General features: G+C 46.0%; 1 protein-coding gene across 3 annotated transcripts in view; it reads left to right on the top strand.

The window, feature by feature from the left end:
* Window positions 1-24,728, top strand: part of LOC119953757 (alpha-1,6-mannosylglycoprotein 6-beta-N-acetylglucosaminyltransferase B-like) — a 1,231,367-nt gene that overhangs the window by 230,201 nt on the left and 976,438 nt on the right. The window lies entirely within an intron of this gene.

The raw sequence follows: 24,728 nt of genomic DNA, 5'->3' as shown, positions 1-24,728 counted from the left end.
CCAACAAGTCATAGCTACACATGTTCATGGTTGTTGTAGATGCGCACTCAAAGTAGCCTGTGGTTGTAATGAAGTCAACAATGGCAGAACAAACCATTGAGGAGCTCAATGAGATTCAGAAAACCAGAGCAGATTGTGAGCGACAATGGGCCACAGTTTAGAGTTCAAGAGTTCAAGACTACTTGAAGTTCAACATATTAACTCACCATCTACCACCCATCCACAAATGGTTTAGTTGAACGGTTTGTCCAGTCCTTGAAACAGACACTGAGGGCCTCAAAAGACCAAAGTTCACTTCAGCACCATGAGAACATGTTTCCAGCAACGGACTGAAATTTGATACATGCACCTATACAAAATTCACCAGCCTTGCTATTGATGAAAAGAAAGCGGAGGACCACCTCTGATTTACTCTTGCTAGAGGAGACATCTGACAGAGTAGAGTGAAACCGACAGCCACAGACCTTGAAACGAAAAATTAATTCAAGGGAGAGCTTGTTTCAACAAGGAGACCAAGTGTTAGCACGCAGCTACACCACTAGTGACAAGTGGGTCCCTGCAATGGTATTGGCTCGGACTGGTTCAATATCTTACATGGTCCAAACAACAGATGAACTCATGTGGAAAAACAATTTTGTCAACACATGTTTGGCGCCAGTGCCAGAACTACCTCAAGTGGTCACAGTCTCCATTTTATCTGACTGTGTAACTTATCATTTATCTACAGAAGCAGAAATTGCGCCAGAAGTACCCTCCTCCTCTTCCCTCAGAAAAAGTGCCTTTAATGCCAACCAGGGGAGAGAAAGCTACTGGAGAACCTGAAAATGCATCTAAGTTTGAGAATGACAAAGTCCCAGAAGTGCACAGGCAACCAGTGAGAAATAGAAGTCCACCTGATCTGACTTATTGACTGTGTTATTACAATGTAATAATATGTTGTCTGTACTATATAGATGTAAATCTATGACTGTTAATATGCTAGTTATTAGTTGTGTTGGACCTTGGAGGTTAAGAGTAAGGGATTTGTGCAATGTCTCTTTAAGAACTGTGTCAGGTGACATGCATGATGTCATTGGCTACTTTGGGGGCTATTGAGGAGTCTCGGACCAAACCTTGTACAGTGAGAACCTATTCAATAAAACCTCTATTAATGTAGCATCAAACCCACATGTTTCTGCAATTCTATTAATTTTGTACAGTTAGTCTAAAGATACAACAAGAATGTTTGATATTACTGGTTCTCTTGGCTAATCGGCTTGAGATCCTTGCATTAGATTGAAATAGAAGGAGTATGGTAACAACTGCAAAATAGGCTTGTCTGGTTTTAATACACAATGCCACCTTCAGCGAGCGGCCTTTCTTTTTAAAGATGCATTGTTTTAACAACAACACTGAAGCATAAGTCAATATCAAGAGAATCTCTCTGCAAAACAGATTATCAAAAATCCTAAAGTGTAACAACATTAATGTTTGTTTCTCAGGTAATTTAGTACAAATGTAAAGCAAGTGTGTGTCGTGATTCAGGACCTGAACACAGCTCTCATATCTGTGGAAGATCTGGTGACAACTCCTCATATGAACTTGGGACAGGTTACCGGAATAGCTTGCTATTCGATTTTATTTCTCTCATATTTGGTCTCCCTGTTACAACCTTTAACAATCATTTCTATTTTATCAATTCTGTTCTGCTCAGTGCTCCTCTGAGTTCTCGTGTTTCCGCAATGCTGGATAAGCCATTCTAGGGACTTTGCCTCCTCCTTCCATACGCACGGCATCAATGTCAAAATTCATTAAATATCCTGGTTTTGATTTATTGTTTTCCAAGAGCTCAAAAGTGTAAAACTCTTCACTTCCTTTCTTTCCCCTGCCACCCACCAAGATGTAATAACCCTTATTAATTTCTTTATTTACCTTTGTCTTTTCGGTCTCAGTGGTGTCATGTGCTATGGTATTCGTCACTCAACTACACTAAAGCAAAAAAAATATCTGGGTTTGAGATGAGCATCCTTGGAAGTCAAGATTGCAGCCTTTTTGATACGTTTTTATATTAGAGTCAACAGAATTCCTAATCTCTCCAGTATAGTATAGTTTTCCAGCTACCAACATCACTCACAAGCTTCTACAGGAGACAGGATTGACGTGGCACTCACACACAGTATGGTAGGTGCTCGTGGCAGACTTGAAGGTAAATAGTTTTACAGCAGATTAGGGAAAAATTCTTTGGTTTGTATATTCAATTGCAGTGTTGTTAAAATATTATCTGAAGGTGCTTTCTTTTGGTATCTTGCTCAATCCATGATCTGTAAACATAAATATTCAGCTTTTATAGAACCATATTTAATTGTTGTTGATATCGTTCAAATTATTTCCTCCACCAGGTTCTCATTTTACACAAGCAAAACTGCTACTAATTAATAATAATCTTTATTGTCACAAGTAGGCGTGCATTAACATTGCAATGAAGTTATTGTGAAAAGCCCCTAGTCGCCACATTCCAGCGCCAGTTCGGGTACACTGAGGGAGAATTCAGAATGTCCAAATGACCTAACAGCGCGTCTTTCGGGACTTGTGGGCGGAAACCGGAGCACCCGGAGGACTAAAGACAAGGAGCAGGATTCTCCCGTGCCCCAGCCACGTGTTTCTCAGCCGCGCACCGAGATTTTAAGGTCCTGCCATTTGTCAATGGCATTCCCCATTGAAACCACCCCAAGCCACCACAAAACCTGCTGGCGGGGGTGCGGGAAAGGAAAAGTGAATCCCGATTACGGAAGAATTCCAGCCAATATCTGGTATAATAGAATTGCAGTTTCAGTAGCTCTGCCATTCTCTCGCGCATGTGCAGGTTTTGGACCATTGTGTTCAGGCAATGCATGGATCTTTGTTCATACACAAGCACTGTAGTCATTAGTGAATTGATAAATTTGCAAAAAAACATACCGCTGATAATATGCTGAGCGCCAAATATTGGAGGGCGAACACATTGGATAACTGAGTGGTCATTCATCAGAGGAACTAGAGAATGATATTGTGAGGCTTACCATCTGGCAATATAATGCACAGATCGGTGCAGTACTTATCCCTTGGTATTCAATAAGCATGCGTGAGTTCATCATATAACATGACTTAGATGTATGCTACATGTGTGCCTGGTACATACGAGAAATTACTTTATTAAAAAAATATACGTTTCGTTCAAGTGAATGATTTTTCTTTTCAGCGGGAATCAATAGCGTCACACCCACAAGATTTAATGGTCTCATTACGCCTCGCGGGATCTAATGAGATCATGTGAGGCGTCACAATCCGGATCCCACCCTCAATGGGAGGCAGCCAGATTTGCATAATCAAGCGAACAGTTGGACTCACTTTGTGCCGGAGTTACCCGAGGTGCAGGGTCTAATGCCCATGCCTCAGAGTCCCCAAAAGAGCATTGTTTAGCCACCAACATGGATCACACATACCTGTACTTGGGGAGTGGAGGGGCCTCCCAGTCTCCCAGGCGATCAGAGGCCCCTGGGTGGTCAGCCTCTGGGTAGGGTGGTACGCTGGCACCCTGATACCACACAGGCATTGTGGCAGCACCCCCTGGGCATCCTGAGTGCTATCTGGGTGACAGGGTGCCCAGGTGGCACTGCCAGGCTGGCAGGGGGACTGTCAGGGTGCCAGGTTGGCAGCATCAGGGTACCCAGGTGGCATCTTGCCTGCGCCAGTGATCGGGCCAGGGGGTACCCTGCCCTTATGAGGTGTGGTTGGGGTGGCTCGAGGAATCCCTCATTGGTAAGTTGGGGCGTTAGGGGGTTCTGGAGGTGGTGGTGGGGGTTTCAGAGATTGGGGCACCATTTAAAAATGGCACCCCAATCTCCTCCTGCACTGGTGAGCAGAGCTCGTTAGTACAGGAAATGGGACCAAGTGCAGCCTCATCGGGCCCGCTCCTCGCTGAGGCAAAGAAATGAAGCAGAGTCACATTTAATAGTGGGACCATTCTCTGCACTGCCAGCGCCAGGAAACCTCTCTAAACGCGTAAACGCGCCAGACATGGGATTCTGTTTAATTTCTGTTGAATCACGCCCTCTTGCACAGTAGCACAGTGGTTATCACTGTTGCTTCACAGCTCCAGGGTCCCATGTTCGATTCCCGGCTTGGGTCACTGTCTGTGTGGAGTCTGCACGTTCTCACCGTGTCTGCGTGGGTTTCCTCCGGGTGCTCCGGTTTCCTCCCATAAGTCCGGAAAGACGTGCTGTTCAGTAATTTGGACATTCTGAATTCTCCCTCTGTGTACCGCAACAGGCGCCGGAATGTGGTGACTCGGGGCTTTTCACAGTAACTTCATTGCAGTGTTAATGTAAGCTTACTTGTGACAATAAAGATTATTATATTATAGTGCAAAGTATTCCAACACAGGGAAAAATAAATGGAAAATGAAAAGACCAAATGTACACGGTTTAGGTCAAAATGGGATCATTGGAGTTACCCAGGTTGGCCTTTTGCAGATGAATACTTTGGTGGAGTGGAAAAAACCAAGACTGATGGGAATGCAGACAGAAATGTTTGATGCATTGACTGGCCTGCCAGAGAGCCTTAAGCCTTATGCCGCTGTCAAAGAGCACGGAGTTCCACTTGGCACAGGGCTTTATACAGCACTAAAGGACCATCCTTGCCTGTGTGGAAGTGGTGGACAACTTCATTCGTACACTTATGGACCCGTCCATGATGGAATATCTCAGCAACGATGTCCAGTTTCAAATATCAGACAAGCAGTAGCCATGCAACACCTGAGTGCTGCAATGGAAGCTCGGATGAAGGCCATGAAATCTCAATATATTGCCATGTGTACTTAGACTGCTGCCATTGTGGTTGCAGATGCCAGTGCACAAAGGGGCATGCAGGGTGTCACAGCAGTCCAGCAATCTGTTCTCCAGCAGATTACGAGGACTGAATACCAGTCAGGAGGGAGTAGTGTTGTTTCCAGGGAGCACAAAACTGCTGTCCTCTCTTCGGATGGCAGTATTTGTTCTCCCACCACAATCTCTCCACTGGTGCCCCAGGCAGTTGCCATTGCTGCTTGAGGTTGGCCTTCCAGGCAATCTACAGTGTACCACACTGAAATCCAGCCACGTGTGGCAGAAATATCTTTCAACCTGGCAATAATGGCCACCAAGGTGGACCTGTGTAGCCATTTGACTTCACTTCATCCAGAGTATTAATCCACACCGGGAAGAAAGCTTATCGGCACAATCTAACAACCCCGTTCGCCGCAGGCACAAACCGCGTTATGGCCACTAATCTCGCGAGAGAGCCAACAGGGGATTTGTGCCAGCGAGATCTCAATTTCAGTTCTTCCCTGCCCACTCTGCTGGTGACTGGATCAGGTTCACCCTCTTTCTTGGCATGAACCTTATTTACATCAATTTGCAAACATTTCAATTTAATTACAGGGCTTTTCGATGTAGCTTCCACCCACGGCGTCTGAAGCGTACCGCTTGGGTCTTAACGGGGGACGGTGGACACAAACATATCTCTGATTGTGTTAAATGCACTCTTTCCCTCTGCTGGTGTACATCTCAATACCAGGCCAGGTCCTGCTTAAGGAGTTGTCATGACGTGTGCAATGACCTGCAAGCATTGTAACACTGTTCCCACCCTGGCATAGTGCTCCAAAGTGGTCGTTCCATGAATGAGAATATCGTCCTTTTGGCAGATGACTCTCATGCAGACCTTCTGGAATGCCGGTCATGGCATGTTGAAAGATCTCAGGCACTGAGGCAAATTCTGAATGGTGGGGTTTGAAACAGAAGTGGCCGAGGGATATGATAAATGCCATTAACAACCTCTACTTTTTGTCTAATGGAAGCAGCCAGAAACCGCTGTTAGTTCAGTGAAACTGAGCTCCTTGCGAGCTTTGCCAAGTTCCTGTTGGGGTAGACCTCTTTTTTTACAGTCTGCTCAAAAGTGCGAGGTGCCGACAAATGTAAATTGTGCTATTAGGCTTGGGTACAGGCATCATACCTGAGCACCAAGAAATGGTTGTGTTACCAACAATACCATCCCCCGGTGTCGCATAGAGTCAATCGCTTGCCTCACCTTTTTCAAGAGTAGCTGCAGGACCAGTCATTAGGTAAGCAAACACACTAGCTTGGCATTTGGTTTTAAGGTAATATGGTCAGCTGTTTGGAGCTTCCCCAGAGACCTGTGAAGAATTGCAGAAATTCCTCCTTGAATTTGCCCTAGATGTACAGAACCTCCACCTTGTTAATAAATTGTTAATCTGAACAAGCTCTCCAGATCAGCAATGAACATGCCTGATTTTGGATAACATAAAGAATTTCTGTAATTTATTTTCTATTATAACGAAGTGTGGCAGTTATCTGCTCTCGGACCTTTAATGGAGAACGCCGGACCTTAAGTTTGGACAGTAGATGGTTTGAGGAGCTCAGGCTTCAGTCATTATAATATATCAAAGAATGGGTGCTTCTGTACATGTGTCCAACTTAAAATTGGCCTTTTGGTCATTGACCATGCACTGTGTTCCTCTGTATCTTATCCTTCCTGGATGCTGCTTGATATGAATGATTTCCCCTTAAATATTGGAGTAGGAGGCTTTTTATTGTGGCAAACTGCATTAAAATGGCCCAATCTTGTGCAGGAATGCCACTCTCCATTTATGGTGGGACAGTCTTTTAACTGATGGGGTTTTTAGTGCCACAGCGGAAATACTGGATCACTCGAGGTCTGCTTTTCAGTGGGTGTGCTAGTACCTCTCTTGCTCCCAAAATTAACTGGGTCAATAGTCTGATTCCTAAAAGGTTCTGCATCACCCCAGATTAAAAAGTTGGTTCTGCTTCCATAGCTCAGCCTATTTCACTAATTGAACTGCCTTGGATAATGTCAGCTCTTCCCTGAATTGCAGAAAGTCAGATAAGGCTTCATCAAGCACACCCACCACAATATGAGCTCAGATGAGTTAATCCTTTACAGCCTCATATTCGTACCCACCAGCCAAAAGGTCATTACCTTTGTCAAAATCAAAACTTTCTCTGGAATTCTGAATGCACCTTTCAAACGTAGCTCACTCTGTAATGATATTCCTCTGAAGACTGAAATACAGCTTTAATAACCACTTTGTAGGTTGCTGGATCCTCGTTAACACCTGCTTACTAAAATATAATCTGCACTTCTACCAATGGAATAGAAGAGTGTGCTGACCTGCTCTTTATCGGGCTTCCATGCTAACCCTGAAGCAGCCTATAGCTGTTGAATCTGCGATGCCAGTTTTTCCAGTAGGCTGCTTGGTTGGAGTCTTCCAAGTGGCCAAAGATATTGGGCAGAAGCCACTTTAATTGACTGTCTTGCGTCTCTGCTGGCACTTTCTTCTGATTCTTTCCTGTAGTCATTCCCTCATTGCCGTATTCTCAATGGCTTTCCTGCCATCAGCTGTTTTGTTGTTGCATTGTTAGTCAGTAAACATACCATTGTCATCATGAAGTATTATCGTAAAAGGTCCCAGTGTGTGTTTAATAGAGATTACAGGAAGCAATACATCCAGGAACTTCCAAACATTTATTACCCAAGTAAAGCCATGTACAGGGAGAGATAAGCATGAGGCTCCTTCCAGAAGCATAGAGATGCGTGATCTGATTATGCATGTTAAATATTTGTATAATAGCCATTAATCCTTTATACTGCACTGTGTACAGTCAGTAGCACCCTGCATCCTGGAGAAGTCTCCTCTCCTGGTGGACACACTCTTTGTCACCTTTCTCATATTGCAAGCAATGACAGATTTAGAGATATTCGATATTTTGCCTGTTCCAAGCTGGAAGGATCCCATTGCTTTAAGGGAAATGGTCACCTTCACTGCCACGGGGAGCACCATCTTTGCATGGCTCTCAGAATGCAGATTTGATTCCAAGAGGTAGCAGAGTTCTGCAAGTCACAGATGATGAAACCACTGCTCCTGGGTGGTGAAGTAATGCAAACTGCTCCCAGAACACTCAAGATGGATGCCTTCTGTAAAAAGCCTTCTCCCCCTACCACCCTGCAGAAGCCAACTATTTTCTAATACACCTGATAGGTAAAAGATAGCTACTTAGCGTAAATATTAAGCCCCGATCTTTCTAAATACCCATTTTAAATTCACTCATAACCTCAGGTCATTTCAAAACATACAGCTTCAACAAAACAGCATGACACAGCATAATTCCATTATAGATTAAAACAGCACATTTGGAAGACAGTTTGACACTATACTTGTGCTGTCAGATCAAGGACAGAGCAACACCATAGCAATGCCATCGTAATATGAAGGCGCCATTGTTCACAATGCAGATAACAATTAAGTCAGCAGAAGACCATTTTAAGCTGGTTGCGATAACACAGGATGGCATTCCATAACATGCACAAGTATTCAGACTTGAAACAATTAAAACTAATGTTGCACATTGAAGATTGACAGCTAACCATCAAATCAAACTCATTTGATTCAAACCCAAACCAATTAGGAATACAAGGGGGTGTAGATAGATGGCTAAAGACTGATATGATTTAGTATAACCATGAGGGTCCGTACGGCCATTTTTATCCAGATCATTCTATACTTTGATCTAAACTATTCTCTATCTCTATACTTTCACTTTTCCACTCTAACTCTTGAAGTAAGTGCAAGCTGTTTGCCGTAAGCAAGAAAGCATTTCTGTATTATTCAATTGTGTACAAGTTGCTTCTCTTTAAGTCCTTTTTGCTTATCGGACTTATTGGAGAACAAGATTTAAGTGACTCTCATATGCCATGATAAAGATGCATGGCATTAAGGGTAAAGTAGTAGCATGGATAGAGGATTGGTTAATTAATAGAAAGCAAAGAGTGGGGATTAATGGGTGTTTCTCTGGTTGGCAATCAGTAGCTAGTGGTGTCCCTCAGGGATCCGTGTTGGGCAAACAATTGTTCACAATTTACATAGATGATTTGGAGTTGGGGACCAAGGGCAATGTGTCCAAGTTTGCAGATGACACTAAGATGAGTGGTAAAGCGAAAAGTGCAGAGGATACTGGAAGTCTGCAGAGGGATTTCGATAGGTTAAGTGAATGGGCTAGGGTCTGGCAGATGGAATACAATGTTGACAAATGTGAGGTTATCCATTTTGGTAGGAATAACAGCAAACGGGATTATTATTTAAACGATAAAATATTAAAGCATGTCGTTGTGTAGAGAGACTTGGGTGTGCTAGTGCATGAGTCACAGAAGGTTGGTTTACAGGTGCAACAGGTGATTAAGAAGGCAAATGGAATTTTGTCCTTCATTGCTAGAGGGATGGAGTTTAAGACTAGGGAGGTTATGCTGCAATTGTATAAGGCGTTAGTGAGGCCACACCTGGAGTATTGTGTTCAGTTTTGGTCTCCTTACTTGAGAAAGGACGTACTGGCACTGGAGGGTGTGCAGAGGAGATTCACGAAGATAATCCCCGAGCTGAAGGGGTTGGATTATGAGGAGAGGTTGAGTAGACTGGGACTGTACTCGTTGGAATTTAGAAGGATGAGGGGCGATCTTATAGAAACATTTAAAATGATGAAGGAATAGATAGGATAGATGCGGGCAGGTTGTTTCCACTGGCGGGTGAAAGCAGAACTAGGGGACATAGCCTCAAAATAAGGGGAAGTAGATTTAGGACTGAGTTTAGGAGGAACTTCTTCACCCAAAGGGTTGTGAATCTATGGAATTCCTTGCCCAGTGAAGCAGTTGAGGCTCCTTCATTACATGTTTTTAAGGTAAAGATAGATAGTTTTTTGAAGAATAAAGGGATTAAGGGTTATGGTGTTCGGGCCGGAAAGTGGAGCTGAGTCCACAAAAGATCAGCCATGATCTCATTGAATGGCGGAGCAGGCTCGAGGGGTCAGATGGCCTACTCCTGCTCCTAGTTCTTATGTAATCAAATAGAGGCAATAAACGATTCTTATTTGCACTCAGCAAGTTTTAACTCAAATTTCTACTGAGTTTTAGTGTCGCAAGTGCCACTGGATCCACATGGTAGATCTCTCAAGATGGATGCCTTCTCCTGTAAAAAGCCTTCTCCCCCTACCACCCTCTTCGTAACATCTGCAAGAAACTTGTTTCCTTAAATGCTGCCTTTGCTCTATCTCCCTGCAGCCAAGGAGACTGACTGCTACCGTGGCACCCATAGCTCATCGGACTTTCCAATCATAGAATTTACATGCAGAAGGCCATTTAGCCCATCGAGTCTGCACCGGCCCTTGGAAGGAGCACCCCACCCAAACCTATGCCTCCTCCCTATCCCCATACCCAGTAACCCCACCTAACCTTTCTGGATACTAGGGGCAATTTAGCATGGCCAATCCACCTAACCTGCACATCTTTGGATTGTGGGAGGAAACCGGAACACCCGGAGGAAGCCCACACACACTAGGGGAGAATGTGCAGACTCTGAACAGACAGTGACCCAAGCCAGAAATCGAACCTGGGACCCTGGAGCTGTGAAGCAACTGTGCTAACCACTGTGCTACTGTGCTGCCCACCAAATCTTATGCAGCAACAACTTTCCCAAATGCAGTAACACTCTCTGCAGAATCCCCCAACTGGAAGCATCTTATCAAAACTTCCAGTATTTCCACAAACTCAAGCTGAATCAATAGAAAGTAATAAGCAACTAACTTCTTGGTGATCCCTTTAAAAATAGGATTCCCTCATACTGCTAAATGCATGTTTAAGAGAGGGCATTATCTAGAGTAGCGGGGCATCAATCAGCGTTAGACACTGAGTGACATCATAATCTTCCTACTTCCAGACCCTGGTAATGCGCTTGCCAAGATATCATTCAACATGGGCTGTGTCAGAATTGACGCCATTTGGGGAAAAGAAAGGCATCTGTAGCACTGAAACTAATGTCACTCTGGAGGCAAATTTGTGGCTTCCTGGTTTGATCTAGATCTGTGCTAGGTTTGTTCATCTTCATGAGTTGGAAGTAGGAATACTGCAAAATCAATTGAGAATAGAGTGGGAAATAAAAGCAATCTTCTTGCAGATGGCAGAGGATTGAGGGGGTGGAGGTGGGGGGGGGGGAGGTCCTCCAACCCAGAAGCCATCCATCTTCGGATGTTCTGGGAGCATTTTTTTTGGACTTTCATATCATCGAGGAGCAGTAGGTTCATCACCCGAGTGAACATGAACTCTGCTGAAAAGTGCATGTGCAGACACCATGGAAGGATAAGGTCAGCTTCATCGGCGATGTTTCCACAAAATTGGCGCTGGCAGAGAACAATGGCCGCATTGAGGTGGTGCAAAAAGAAGAGAAAAGCATTTTTAGTAAACCGCTTAGAGATATAGCGGCAAGGCAGTTATAACCCTGCTCCAATTGTGGATGATATTGGTTCAAATGGATCTTTGAGATCCTGGCTGAAGTATTCACCACTGAAAGGTGTAAAATGCAATACATTTTTTCTATTACTCTGCAGAGTTCTTTCTCAAAGTATTGACATGTCTCTTTGAATACAAGTCAGCAACTGTCTGATATTTTAAACATCAGATTAACAGCAGACCTAAGCTTGCTGTTTATATTTCTTTCCCGGACAGCTATAGTGACTATATTCTAGTGAAGAAAATATCATTGTTTTGTTTCTCAAAGCACATACGAGTAGCAGGGTGACAGGCAAACATAAATACACTTTGTGTCGCTTTGAGAAAATACAGAGCTAAGAACATAAAGAACAGAACAACTAAAGGTCATTCAGTCCATCAAGTTTATTCTTTCTGCAGGCAATGCACAATGTCCCTCATCATGGCTTTTCAACCCAAAGTTATCGAGTCTCCTGAGGGAAAGTGCTGAACATAATGCTCTTAAATCCCAAACATCACCAAACCTAACTCAGTCACTTTTCAAAAATAATAATCCCAAGGTTGAAGTCCCACTGGACCAAAAAAAATGATATGAAGCACTTGATCATTTGCAACTGTACACACCTCTACCTCCGTTGATCTCATTCTCATAACCATATAGTTATCCAGTTGAGCCTTAAAAAAAGATAAATCTGACTTTTATATTGAAGATTTAGAACAGTATTGAACTCAGCTATACATCTCAATAGCACTGCTGCCTCACAGCGCCGAGGTCCCAGGTTCGATCCTGGCTCTGGGTCACTGTCCGTGTGGAGTGTGCACATTCTCCCCGTGTTGCGTGGGTTTCGCCCCTACAACCCAAAAATGAGCAGGTTAGGTGGATTGGCCATGCTAAATTGCCCCTTAATTGGAAAAAATGAATTGGGTACTCTAAATTTATAACAAAAAAGATATACATCTCAAAATAAAAAACTGTATTATCACAGTAACTTATAGTCAATTTTAAAGTTCTTATGGAATTGATTTTAACGGAGTCTTTCAATAGAAGGACTTTCTCAAGGATATCTGAGCAGAAATACTTGCTCAGGTTCTCTGCAGAAGAAAGCCTTTTGGCTGAAGTAATTCTTTGAAGTGATTACCTTGGATGGAGTTATGCTAATAATTTGGATAAAGGCTGATATCCATGAAATGTGGGTGAGATTCTCTCACCCCGGGGCCGAGCCGGAGAATCGGCGGGACCGGCGCGAATCACGCCACGCTGCCCCGACGCCAGTCCGCCGATTCTCCAGAGAGTGGAGAATCGGCGCCATCGGTGCCGACATGGTCGGCGCGGCGCCAGTCGGGGGCCGCTCTACGGGACCCCCCCCCGACGATTCTCGGCCCAGGATGGGCTGAGCGGCCGCGCTAGAAAAGCCGAGTCCCGCCGATGCTGTCCACACTTGCTCTTACCCGGCGGGACCTCGGCGTGGATGAAGCCTGGTGGTTGGGGGGGGGGGGGCATCAGCTATGGCCTGGCCCGTGATTGGGGCCTACCGATCGGGCTGGGGGCCTTTTTTTTCCACGTCGGCTCCTGTAGCCCTACGCCATGTTGCGTTGGGGCCGGTGCGGAGAAAGGAGCCACTGCGCATGCGCCACTGGCACCGGTCTCACTGCGCATGCGCATTGGCGCCGGCCCCACTGTGCATGCGCAGACCCACGGCACCCATTTGATGCCACGGATCGGCAGCTGGAGCGGCATGGGTCGCTCCAGTGCCGTGCTGGCCCCCTGTAGGGGTCAGAATTGCTGCTCCTGAGGCCATGTTGACGCTCTCGAGAAACACAACAGTGTTTACGATGGCGTCAACATTTAGCGTCAGGATCAAAAAATCCCGCCCATGGTTTCTGCTACAATTTTGCGTACCTCACCTCATTTGCCTCCATTTTCTAAGTCCCAAACCAATCAAAGGACAGCAATCCAGGCTGGGACCTCAGGATGGGACAGTAAGGTGCCCAGGTGGAGTGAAGAGTGTTGCTGTAAATTTTATACAGATATAGATTTTTATAGATTGGAAATTCAACACAATTGAATAGCCAATGTCTCAAAATTGGATACAGAATAAAATCTTTAAAAATCAAATTACTTTTAGAAAGAGTTTTAACTCCTGGTTTTCCCCACAGCATACTCTTTTGTCTGACAGTAATAAAAGTGGGCAGAATTCCTGCCCCACTAGAACAGAACTCCAACTATTTAGCATCCTGACATAGTTTTCGGTGGCTGAGATCAGAGGCAGCAACTTCAAAGAAAAAAGGATATTTCTACTACATAATCTGAATATTTATTTTGGGGCACGTTCTGGTTAATATTATGTAAATTGCAGCCCATTTAAATGGGAGCCGAAGGTGCTAGTCGTAAGTTTAATAAGGACACGGGAATCCAGACTGAGTAAATTAAAGAAACATAGTTTTATTTACAATAGACTATGTATACTGCTCAGTAGATCCCTACCGGGCTCCTGCTCTGGTTATTGCCTCACTGGCCAACCTTTTATTCAGAGGTTATGAGGGATTCGCACTCTGAAAGGACCAAGGGCGAGATAATCATTCCCACCCCGTAGGCTCCAATGCGGGCTATTACATTCTTCCTCCCCAATGTCTGAAGACCCCTTGAGGACCGATGCAGCAGAGGAGGAGGAGGAGATAGCAGTCGAGGTTGGAGTCTATTCGACCCTGGCAATTGATCATGCAGTGGAGTGCTTGAATGCAGAGCACCAAGAAAACAGTGGCAGGATCGGACAGAGTCAGCATGGATTTATGAAAGGGAAATCATGCTGGACAAATCCACTGGAATTCTTTGAGGATGTAACTAGTAGAGTTGACAAGGGGGAGTCAGTGGATGTGGTATATTTGGACTTTCAGAACGCTTTTGACAACGAGATTAGCATTTAAAATTAAAGCACATCGGATTAGGGGTGATGTATTGAGATGGATAGAAAACTGTTTGACGGACAGGAAACAAAGAATATAAATTAATGGGTCTTTTTCAAATTGGCACACAGTGACTAGTGGGGTACTGCAGGAGTTGTTACTAAAACCCAAGCTATTCACAATATATATTAATGATTTAGATGAAGGAACAAAATATAATATCGGCAAATTTGCAGATGACACCAAGTTGGGTGGGAGGGGGAGCTGTGAGGAGGATGCAGAAACCCTTCAGTGTAATTTGGACAAGTAGAGTGAATGGACAAATGTATGGCAGATGCAGTATAATTTGGATGAATGCAAGGTTATCCACTTTGGTAACAAAAACAAGAAGGCAGATTATTATCTGAATGGTCATAAATTAGGAGAGGGGAATGTGCAACGAGACCTGGGTGTCCTTATACACCAGTCACTGAAGGTAAGCCTGCGGGTGCAGTAGGTAGTAAAAAAGGCAAATGGTATGTTGGTCTTCATAGCGAGAGGATTAGAGTACAGGAGCAGGGATGTTTTGCTGCAATTATACAGGGCCTTGGTGAGGCCACACCTGGAATATTGTGTCTGAAGAAGGATGTTCTTGCTCTAGAAGGAATGCAGCAAAGGTTTACCAGACTGATTCCTGGGATGACGGTACTGATGTGTGAGAAAAGATTAAATCAGTAGGACTGTATTTGCTGGAGTTCAGAAGAATGAAGGGGAAATCTCTTACAAGCCTCCAAACTTCTAACAGGACTAGACAGGATAGATACAGGAAGGATGTTCTCGATGGCGGATGTGCCAAAACCAGGGGTCACAGTTTGAGGATACAGGTGAGACCATTTACGACAGAGATGAGGAGATATTTCTTCACCTATAAAATGATGAGCCTGTGGAATTTTTTACCACAGGGAGTCGTTGAGGCAAAAACATGCTTTCAAGAAACAGTTAGCTACAGCACTTGAGGTGAAGGGGATCAAAGGATATGGGGAGGAAAGTGGGACTAGGCTACAGAGTTGGATGATCAGCCATAATCATAATGGATGACAGCTCCGGTTCCAAGGGTCGTATGACCCACACCAGCTCATATTTCTATGCGCCGGATTGGCTGGCATTTACCACTCTGGGAACGGCGGGAAACGGCTGATCAGCATCTGAAACCTCAGAGGTCTGCATCTCCATTTCAGAGTCCGACAATACGATATTGGGAATGTCGGCGTTGGGAGGTACAGCAGGCTGGTTTGGCAATGGAGCCGGAGAATCCAGGACAGGTTTCTTTCGAGAAACTTCACTTGGGAGCACCCTGCGAGCGAAGGTGGTCCAAATGCCATTGAAGTTGTGAACCAACACCACACCATCAGGTGAAAATGAAATGAAAATCGCTTAATGTCATGAGTAGGCTTCAATGAAGTTACTGTGAAAAGCCCCTAGTCGCCACATTCCGGTGCCTGTCCGGGGAGGCTGGTACGGGAATCGAACCGGGCTGCTGGCCTGCTTGGTCTGCTTGGTCTGCTTTAAAAGCCAGCGATTTAGCCTGGTGAGCTAAACCAGCCCCAAACAAAGTGTCGAAGAAGTTGACGCCGAACCAGACAAAACATTTGCAAATCTTGGTAACGGCGCACCTTGCACCGATGTCCGGAATAATCAAACTCAGTCGTGTGCGAAGCCTACGACTCATTAATACCTCAGAGGGGCCAAACACAAGTTTCTGCATGTGGCGTGGTCATGTACAAGATTAGAAATCTTGTCAGCCTGGTTTCCATGGAGCCCTAAGTCTGTTTCTTTGGCATCCGTTTAACTGGCGGCAGGTACGCGAGCCCAAGGTTGAACCAGCCGCTACCAAGGATGCAGGGGTGTTGCCATGGGGAACATCTGGTGCTCTTGACCAACGTCCATGTTCAAACCTGGCCATCAGATGTAGCTTCTCGCCAGTTTTTTCATTTTGGACACTTCAGGGTGCTCCTTTGTAAATGTCCTTCAACGCGAGTGCCTGGATCTTTGCCAGAACAACTGCCCTGGTGCCCCACAGGAGGATACCATCCTCCATGGTCAGCTCCGAGATCTTGCAGGAGAAGGCCTTCTACTCCCCAGGTAGCAACTGATGCAAACCACCATATAGCACCACATACCGCACCTTGTCAAGGACGGGGTCGGTTTGCATCCAGTGATGAATACACAATGCACTGACGGGCAAGGAGTCCATAAAATTCAGGACAGCGGCCACTTTGGCTACGGTCAGGGGGGTTTGTGGATTTGGTCTGTAGAGGAAGACGGCTCAATGCATCAGCATGCGCCATCTAGGTCCCTGGGGTGGTGCTTGAAAGAGTATTCGTAAACTGCCAGTAGTAAGCCTCATCACTGAATCCTTTCAGACGCAATTGGCGAGATCACCTTGTCTTCACAGAAGAGACCCAGCAACAGCTTATGATCTGTGATGATATCGAAATGCAGCCATAGACATATTGATGAAACCGCTTTACGCCGAATACGACTACCAGACCTTCTTCTCTATCTGCTCATATTTTCTCTCGACCATGGCCAGCGTCCAGGAAGCAGAAGCGATTGGACATTCATGACTATCACTCATCTGATGAGACAGAACCACCCCAATGCCATACGGCAAATCATTGCGCATGACATATAATAGTTTTGAATGGTCGAAATGCGTCAATACCCCTGAAGAGGGCAACCGCCGTTTCACCTTCTTAAATGCCTCATCCTGGGCCTTGCTCCATTCCCAAGGCTGGTGCTTTTGAGGAGCGAGTGAAGGGGGCAAGGACGGTTGTCAGATCAGGAGTAAATCAACCGTAGTAATTCACCAGTCCAAGAAAGGAGCAAAGCTTGGTTTTGTCTCCCGGGGCAGGGGCTATTTTGATAGTCCGGGTGCAGGCTGTCTCGGTCCACCCGATACCCCAAATATATCACTTTGTTCCGGTGAAACATGCACTTTGCACGGCGCAGGTGGACCCATACATTTCATTCATTTCTGGGCAGGCTCATCAAAAGCCAGAAAGGAATGACTCTAATCTTTACAATCCATATCTTGCATTACTACCAAGCAAAGCAGGTTGGCCTAGTGTTTTACTCATTTCACATATTGCAGACATTTTGAACCTTCAGTACTCTACGAGAATGGACATTATTCCAATTGCAGCACTTGTACAGTTCTACCATATCATCAAAACAATATTTTACACCAACGTATATACACAGTATAAGCACTGGGTGCCATTGATTGTCAACAGAATCTCTCCCAGCAACCTTATTACCATTCTTTAAGACGCATTTTTTCTTCCATTCTTATTTTGGCTTTGATTCTTAACTATCGAAACTAAGCCACACTGAATATTTACTGTAGCCTAAAACATATGGAACCCTGTTACAAATATATAAAGTTTTGTTTCTTATTTATTTCAATGTCCTTCAGTAGACTCTGCAGAACCAGTGAAGAAGGAAGTATTTGTTTTCTGCAGTGCAGGGTTCTTTCTGACTTAAATACATTCAATTGTTTGAGCAGAAAGAATGAGAGAAACAAAGATCGATATAGATTTAACTGGGCAGAGACAGCCACAGCTAGAGATTTATTTTTTTTCTAAAGATGTAGCTTTGAGGATATATCGAAGCAAAAATTTGGACTGCCTCATTTATTCGGTTGCAGGGTTTGAGATTTGTGACCTGTCCATCTCTGTTGCTGTGGAGCTGCCTGCTCATTTACCTGATTGTAGATTTGGTCTCAGGGAGGTCACCAACATTTGCACAGATCACACAGCAGACAGACTGCTCTTTTCAAAGACAGTCTGTCCCTCTAAGCGGGACATTACACTGTATCATAGGACGCTGTTGCCCCTCTTGGTGAAATTTTAAACAAGGCAAATGGAATGCCGGGGTACAAACAGGGATACCTGGAGAGATCAGTAATTTTTAAAAGAAAGGAACTCTCTCGAAGCCATTGGAGTAAAACAAACAGATAACGGGTGCGATTCAGTGAGCTGAACAAGGATTCCGCTGTCAGGCGGGTTTAGCTGGGTGATTCTCAGCAGCTGCAGTGCCAAGAAACAACCCGTTATTCAACGCACTTCGCCTTTTTTTTGGCCTCTTGGAGTTTCACCGGCCAAGGCCACACAGAGCTGATTTCACGAGATCAGCTCGCCAGCAGGAACATCTGTTCGCAGATCGGGGCGCCATTTTGATCGGCAGTCTTGATGTTTCCTCCTCCACCTCCCATTTCAGCACCCCCCCCCCCACCCCACCACCATTTTACCCCCCTCACTCCTCCAATCTTGGCAAGGCCCCGGGAACTCCCTCACCCCACCCTAACTGGCAAGGCTTCCCCAGGCCAAACTCTTGGCAGTGCCCCTGGCACCCTGGTGCTGCCCATGGCACCCTGGAAGCACTGGGGTGCTAAGGTGGCATTGCCACATTGCCATGGGCAGCACCAGGCTGGCAATGCCAATGTGCCCAGGTGTCAGGGGCTTCTAGGGTACCACACCACCTTGTCCCTGACCACAAGAGGGTCTCCAATAGACTGCGAGATCTCCTGATCAGCCATTACATCTGGTTCATCTTTGTGTGGACCAGTGCTAAACGGTACCCTGACGAGGCCTGCTCAGCGCGGCTGTTGAGTCCCGGGCACCAGGTGAATCCAGCGTCTGGGTATTTAAATGAGCTGTTAGGTTCCTTTAAATATGCAGATCTGGATCTCGTCCAGCGGGTGCCTCACGATCGGCCCGGCAGGGAGCCAGATTTGGGGCTCTCGCATGATTCATCCGTTGCGCCCGTATCCGTTCTGGACGCAACAGGGTCACTGAACCACACCCAATATTTCACTTCAAAATTACTATGGTAAGAAGGGTCCAAAATCAACGTAATTCAAAGGTTTTATTTTGGACGAGTTTGGCTGGGTGTTTCCTGCCAAAATGGTCGCTATTTAACCACACTTAGTCTCTCCCCCTGTCACTTAGTCATTTTTTGGGATCTTGTGGAGTTTCTCACCCGTCTAGTCCACACTTAGAAATGGTTTCATCACTGGGGAGCTGAACACTCTGGGCAGACTGGCTCCACAGAGATTGGCCCACCATTTTGAAAGGGTGCCTGATCTCTAAGTGAGCTTTAGGGCCCCCTGCACCCCATATCCATGGGCAATGTCACCCCCACACCACCAAAGTGATGACTCCCCACTAAGGGGAGGCCCGCCTTTCCAAAACTCCCCTCATCCCCTTTTCAGGCCTCCCCACATCCCCTTTTGGGCCTCTCTCCCTTTCAGGACCCACACCCTTCAACCCACCCCACAACCTTTTGGAGGCGCCTTCATATTCACCCTTCACCCTCCTAGGTGGCAGTGGTAAGGAGCCAACCTGTCAGTACCGTGGTGCCTGGTTGTCAGAGGGAGAGCCAGACTTCCACCCTGCCCTGTCCCCGACTACCTAGAGGTCTCCAATGACCTCAAAGACCTTCCAGGTACAGTCCACCTGGTCCACGTTTGTGTGGACCAGTACTAATCGGCGTGTGGCTGGGGCCTCCTCGGCAAGGCCGATAGATGCCAGGATCCAGTCATCTTGACTCGAAACGTTAGCTCTTTTCTCTCCTTACAGATGCTGCCAGACCTGCTGAGATTTTCTAGCATTTTCTCTTTGGTTTCAGATTCCAGCATCCGCAGTAATTGCTTTTGTCCAGTGGTGATAATTTCTACGATCAGATTGGCACGCGGAGACAAGTTAATCTTGCAGAAAATTGGCAATGGTACAGAAGTTCAGAAGCTTCAGTAAAAAAAACCTAGATGAGGCCAGGCATGCAAGTCTGGTTCTGAGGGGCTGTTTGGTTTATGGAAGATGGCCGACTGATTGGCAGTCCAGCAAGACAGAGTAAATAGTTCACCCAGCTAGGGCATCATGCGACATGAGTCCCCCTTTTCCACTTTGGCTTTGACAAAGGATATTCCTTTGTCTGGATTCTTGAGATTGTTAATGTTTCAACCATTAAGAATTTCAAAAGAAGTTTCAGGGCTCTTTGAGACACCAGGTCGGCAGTCTCCATTGACCAGGCCTATCTTAAGAAATGTAAATGGCATTTGTATACTTCTGCTGGGAGGTGGTCTTTTGCTCCTCACCGCATCATTATTCATCTCTTCAGAGATGTCTTCTCTGAATGCTAGAAAGTTCCTTTTGTCTGAATCATAGCCATCCATGGCTTCAGTCATTTTAAAGTATTTATCCAGCTTTTTAAATGTTATAAATTAGTCATTATGATATGTATATCTATGTTATTTTATAAAAGTATAGGGTGGTATTTAACTGCGGAGACGGCCTGCCAGCGGGATCCACCGACCCCGCCGTTGTCAATGACGTTTCCTGGTGACTGCACCCTTCGTCATCAGGAAACCCGTATGCCAGCATGGGACCAGAATTTCCCACCGGCGTGAACAGTCGGTAAATCCCGCCCAAAGAGTGAGGTCTTATCCGCCTGATAAATCAGATTGAAAAGCAACCATGTTCAAGCCGAAATCTCCCGACATGGTTACCACTGACAAGCACACATCTACTGACCGTCTCTCACTCAGTTTACATCAGTCCTAATGTCACAAAACCCCCAGTGACTAACTTTCTCCCACTCCTTTAAATGGGTGGACCCTGACAACATTGGAGCAGCAGCAGTGGATCTTGTCCAACTCAGGAAGCCTTGTCCTACCTATGTTCAGCTCCTTGATGCTTCCAACTTAATAACACATATAGTAATATAGTCTCTGCTCTATTTTCAGAGGCTTGCTTCAACATCAGCGTTTGTACTCGGGGGCATAGGTTTAAGGTGCGAGGAGCAGGGTTTAAAGGAGATGTATGAGGCAAGTTTTTTTACACAGAGGGTAGTGGGTGCCTGGAACTCGCAGCTGGAGGAGGTGGTGGAAGCAGGAACGATAGTGATACTTAAGGGGCATCTTGACAAATACATGAATAGGACGGGAACAGAGGGATACAGACCCAGGAAGTGTAGAAGATTTTAGTTTAGATGGGCAGCATGGTCGGCACAAGCTTGGAGGGCCGAAGGGCCTGTTCCTGTGCTCTACTTTTCTTCTTTGTTCTTTGTTCAATGACTGCCAAATAGAAAACTGTTCCATTTGGAGAGACACTGGACTGGATTCTCCAATTCTGAGGCTGTGTCCGGAGGAAGTGTCTAGTTTTACAATGAAAAAGTCACGGCGCCCTTGCATCGATGCTCCACCCAGTGGGGAGCTAGCAGCCGTGCCACGTGAAACTCCTGGCGTTCCTGACTTAAAAGGACGGCGAATTGCCGGGTCCATGGCTGTGCATGAGAACATGCAGCGATCCAGCCGAACAACATGAAAATGAAATGAAATGGAGCCGGCCATGTGCAGACCCGGCGGGCCAGATAGTGTCCCCCTGACAACCCCTAGCCATCTCCTAGACACCCCCTGCCAGTCCCCTCAGACCTCGCCATAGCCCCCACAGCCAGACTGTGGCAGCGCTGGACACAGCCCGCAACTGCCACGCCGGGTTTACAGAAATTGGACCACACGCGACCCGCGTGGTCGGGAACTCGGCCCATCGGGGCCGGAGCATCAGGGGAGGGCCCTGCACGCACCTCAATTGCGGCAATTTGGAGGGGGCGGAGCATCTGAAAAACGGTGCCAGCCCTGACCCGATCGCAAACGAGGATTCTCCGCCCAATCGGTGAATAGGATTTCGGCATCCGGCAACGGAGAATCCTGCCCATTGCTCTTTTCCATTTTAGATAAATTCTCAGAGTGTTCTCAACTACTATTCCGACAGCTCATGCTGAAACCAACCCTATTGCAAATAGCTTTCTACTTACCCTTTACTTCTTAGTTGCTTATCCCCATGGCAACCTCAGGTCATATGGGCATTTCTTCGAACCTAATGATGCCATAATCAGGAAAACAATTGACCCGCTTTCTGAATGCTCTCCAGTCCACTTTAATCTTTAAAAAGTGTAACACAAAATAAAATACAGGCTTTTCCCAACACATGGGTCATCACAGGTTCTTAGATTTGGTAATAGAGACCTTAATGTTGGAGGTAAAAAGGAACAAAATGTCCACTGGGGCACCAAGAAACTATCAGAAGAGAAAAGGAGCAGGTGACCAAGAAAGATAATGCCTGGAAGCTGGTTCAGAGGACAAACCAGCAGTGCCACAAGACAAGTTCCACAAGACATTGAATGACCTCATGTAGGTTATGAAGGTTAGGGAATACATCATTACATGACATTTCCTACCCGGCACTTCACCTACTGTTCCTGCTGTTAAATGCACCACATCCCCTGTTACTCATCCATCAGCAGTTCCTCACAGTCAGACCTGAGGCCTAACCTCCATACACTCTACCTCCTCCTCACATATGTTCTAATGATGTCAACCTGACACTGAGTTCCTGTTGCTTCCACATACCTTCAGCTATTCTGCTGCGACAGGCCCACCACACAGGCACAGTGCATTATGACCACTGACAATCTGCTGTCTCACTCTCTGGATGAGGCAGTCCATAGCAAGAATGAGCAGGGCAATACGATGGGGGTCAAGTACATCTGCATCTTCTGAGACCTATGGAGGAGGTGGTTGACCACATTATGGCACTGGCTGCAAGCGAGCCTGTGGCATCCAGCATCACTGAGAACATGCTGGTACATTCCTGCCATTAGTCCCTTCAGTTCACCCTCAACCTGCTACCTAGCACGATGATCAAGCTGCGAATGGTGTTACCCTGGACAATATGTTTACCAACCCATCCCCTTCCCTTCGCCCCTTCTGGTTTCCTTCTTTCAGACACAAATGAATTCGCACCTGCTCAGCAATAGTACACCCTTAAGGAACAAAGCGAGCCACAGCACAGCAGTGATGAAGTGGTCCCATCATTCAGACACCCCATCATATAACTTAGAGACCAGCGTAGAGTGGGAATATGCAGGTGGTGAGTCACCAGGCATGAATGGGTTACAGCTTGGCTTTGGAGAAATGCCAGTTTGCGTTCCAACTCATTGAAGGACAAGGCTGAATGTGACTTCTTTAACAGTCATCAGTTAAGGACTCAAGTGGGTTGGCATACAGGAGAACACTGTTCAGTATACACACCAAGATGCTGGACCCTATCACCGTCAATGATCATGGAGGAATGTGGCTCCAAGTTGGCAGAGGGCATGGCTCAGAACTTGCCCTCTCTGCAGTCGTGGCTCCATCTTCTGGTCTTGCTGCAGAATCAGAGACACAGCCACTGAGTCACAGAATTACAGAAAATACAATACAGAAGAGGCCCTTTGGCCCATCGGGTCTGCACTGACACATGTAAAACACCTGACCTACCTACCTAATCCCATTTTTCAGTACATAGCCTTGAATGTTATGACGTGCAAAATGTTCATCCAAGTACTTATTAAAGATTGTGAGGCAGCCCATCTCTATCACCCTCCCAGGCAGTGCATTCGAGACCCACCACCACCCTCCGGGTAAAAAGTTTTTTCTTCACATACCCCCTAAACCTCCCGCCCCTCACCTTGAACTTATATCCCCTTACCATTGTCTCTTCAACTATGGAAAACAGTTGTTCCCTATCCATCCTGTCCATGCCTCTCATAACCTTGCACACCTCGATCAAGTTACCCTTCACTCTCCGCTGCTCCAAGGAAAACGATCCAAGCCTATCCAACCTCTCTTCATAAACTTCCATCCCAGGTAATGTCCTGATGAATCTCCTCTGCTCCCTCTCCAGTGCAATCCACTACTGCCCTTCATATTTGTGGCAGCCTTTAATTGAACAGATTACCAAATCCTCTGCCCTCCTCGATGCAGCAGCACACATTGCAAAATCCAAGAATTCACCACAACAGCTCCAAAAACATTCCACAGGACACCCAGAGATTTTTCAATAGTGGAGTTATCCTGAAGAATCAACTGTAAGTTGAATGGCTGCCCCTTTAAATAACTCGGCAGCTGGACCCCTGTTGTAACCCTCACGACACCCACGGTGATGCCCTCATCGATATCCCCCTGGGGCTCATGCAATACGAGCTTCCCGGATGAGGAGCGGAAGCATAACAGCGTTTCTTCCCAGGGATAAAAACCAACCCCAAAGGGAGCCGGCATCTTCGGATGGCCCCGGCTGAGAATAGCTGTGCACTTCACCACTGAGTAGATTTGAAATGAAATGAAAATCGCTTATTATCACAAGTAGACTTCAAATGAAGTGACTGTGAAAAGCCCCTAGTCGCCACATTCCGGCATCTGTTCGGGGAGGCTGGTACGGGAATTGAACCGTGCTGCTGGCCTGCCTTGGTCTGCTTTAAAAGCCAGTGATTTAGCCCTGTGCTAACCCAGCCCCTGATTTATTTTGAGTAAGGGATGAACTTGGGCTTATCTTTTCAGGACTCTTTATTGACTTTCATACCGCACATGTTCTTTGGTGACTGACAAGCAAATACATTCCAAA

This window comes from Scyliorhinus canicula, chromosome 18, assembly GCF_902713615.1.
Source record: "Scyliorhinus canicula chromosome 18, sScyCan1.1, whole genome shotgun sequence".
NCBI lineage: Eukaryota > Metazoa > Chordata > Chondrichthyes > Carcharhiniformes > Scyliorhinidae > Scyliorhinus > Scyliorhinus canicula.
Note: the sequence above shows the minus strand (reverse complement) of the source record. Positions and strands in the feature narration are given on the sequence as shown.